This window comes from Athene cunicularia, assembly GCF_003259725.1.
Source record: "Athene cunicularia isolate RWA chromosome 2 unlocalized genomic scaffold, athCun1 chr2_part1, whole genome shotgun sequence".
In the NCBI taxonomy this organism is placed as follows: Eukaryota; Metazoa; Chordata; class Aves; order Strigiformes; family Strigidae; genus Athene; species Athene cunicularia.
In genome coordinates, this window is record NW_020799095.1 from 26,298,822 (window position 1) to 26,301,525 (window position 2,704).

Below are 2,704 nucleotides of genomic sequence, written 5' to 3' on the forward strand. Positions count from 1 at the left end.
AAACTTTGTACAAACTGGCAGATGGTTTAGGAAAGGAAGATTCAAATTTTGGCCAACACTGAGGAAAATGCAGGAGAAAATCAGCCAAGACTCATTCTACCAGGGAGCATCAACCCACTAGTTGTTGTCACAGGTATTCTGGCTGGTCAGGAGAGGGCACCCCACCCCACCCCCCCAGCACAGTATATTGTGTCTGCAGCGGTTGTTGGCAGGTGGGTTAGGAAGAAGAGCCTTAAATTTGTGTCCCTACGGAGAAAAAGGTAGGGCAAAATCAGCCAGAACACCTTCTAGCAGACATCAGCAGCATGGCCAGTTATCACGTATTCTGGCTAGCCAGGAACATGCCTCTGACCTAAGTACAGCATGTTGTGTCTCCAGCACTGGGGAGGACATAAGGAGCATTGAGGAGGGAGACAGCTGATGGCAGTGGGTAGCAATTAGGAGACAAATGGACAGGAATACAGGCTTTATTCATTCCACTCTTCTGGACCCAGCTGTTGTGCAAAAACCCAGAATGTTAACGCAACTCCATTTTCTTAAGGATAGTCAGCAAAACATTACCGTGACAGAGCAACAGCAAGCGTTGTCACTGCCTTTTCAAAACTTGCCCCGGGGCAGTTCAGAAGAGGAAAGCTAAAATATTAAAGCAGCAGAAATGAGACTCCATCTGATGAATGCTGCAGTTCAGAATCTGGCACTGTCCTGCACCATCAAAATAGTGTTCTCTGACTCCTGCACTTCTAACTGTCATGTGCACTGGGGCTTCAGGAGGAGGGGAGAAATGGTGGTTTGGAGAGGAAATAAAATGAGAACAAACAGTGCTGCAGTCAGGATAGATTGTGGAGTTATCTGAAGTGGTTACAGTTTTCACAGTCTATTCTTCACATGCAGCTTGGCTGACAATGAATCCTAATACATTGTTATCTTTGTGCCTAAACCTTAGCTGTCTTGCCCAATATTCAGGACATCTTTAATAATTATTGACCAGATGCATAATTTATGCTTACAGCAATGGAAAGTTATACTGTTCAGAACCTCCTGTAATACATAACCCACGACAGAAAGAGTGAGAAGCAAAATTGCATTATGGAGACATGCTTCTTCCAGAAGCTCTTTGCAGTAGTAAAACTGTGTTAGTTGTTGTGCTGCTGATGCGTAAAATTCTTGCAGAAGTTTGTTTTGATTTGAAAAGCATCCAGGTTTTGAGTTACTGGAGCCTTGCCCTTTCAATACTTGGGGAAGGCAACATGCTTCCTGTATTTCCTGCAACTAGAATTGTACTGTTTGTTCAGAGCTAAAATGAATATATAAGATTTTTGTTCATCCCTTACTGCATATAAAACTATCAGGAAAACTATGAGAAAATATGTTGCTATAAAGAAAAGGAATGTAAACAGGAATTATTCCTAGCAGACTTTTTCTCTATTCAGAACAGAGTGGGCAATATGATTACTCACAAAGATTATTCAATTTACATTAAGCAGGGTCACCACACCAGCAGATTAAAATATGACTTCATATGCTAGAATAACTGCCTAGTGCAGGGGACTTTCTTGACTCAGACGTTATAGCGAAGTGTTAACCTTGAGCTTCTTGCTTTTTAAACAATTTTCTCATGATATTTTTGCTTCTGTGAGTCATCTGCAACTTGCAGACAAAGTTAAAACAGTCAAAAGCAAATCCCAACACCTGTTCTCAAATTTGCATCTTCCTGTAAGCACATAAAAAATCAAACTGGTTACATTTGTTATTATTAGGTGACTTCATTTTGCATCATTTCACATTTCATATGCCAACATTCAATCACCGTGGAAAAACATAATATCCAATGGAACAATAACAGAGTAACTCTCCCAATAAAAGGATAAACCAGGGAGCAATAAAATAATAAAACAGAAAGCACAGTGGGAGTAGAAGATTAAACAGGGATAACATATAATGACTAGGAAGAAAAAAATGAGATAAAGTTCAAAATAAATCTAATGATAAGCCAAAGTGATCTCCTCTTGCCTATTTAAGTATATTCTTTTCAGGAATGTATCTTTCCTCCCATGAAAAAAAAAGTATTCATATTTGTGTGTGTGTAGAAACATATGTGTATAAAAATTCGACCGAGGAGTTATATGTAAATATTAAGGCTATATTGTATCACTGTTTTATTGCCACATGCTCCTGCTGTTACTGATGAAGATTTAGGATGTCAGGACGTCCTTTGCTGACATTAACTCCCTTCAATGCATTATGCAGCTCCTGCCTTCAGTGAAGTGGACTTGCCATCTTGGGAAATAAGCCAGGCAGCACCGGAGAACGAAGTTCCCTCTCCAGTGAAGAGAAAAGGTGTGCAGGCCTTTCCCAGCTCGTCTGTGACCCCGGAAGGTGAGCTGAGCGAGAGCGAGCTGTTCAGCCAGTCACCCCTTAGGTCAGCTCGGAGAGAGTAAATAAGGGTCACATGGCGATTTGGGAGCGAGTGCGTCACCAAAGCATCTGTCTTCAGATACCTCGTCACTATTAATCCATGCCACCGCGATGACCTGCATGTCAAGCACCCTGAACCCCGAGGCGAGGAGCTAATTTTGGTCCCTTTGCACCTCCACGCAGTCCCTGCGCCGGCCCTGGCCCTTCGTTGACTCCCCCGGTAGCGTCCCCTGCCCCTTTGCATCACTCACAAGACACTCGCGCACCCCCGCCGCCTTTGCAAACATAC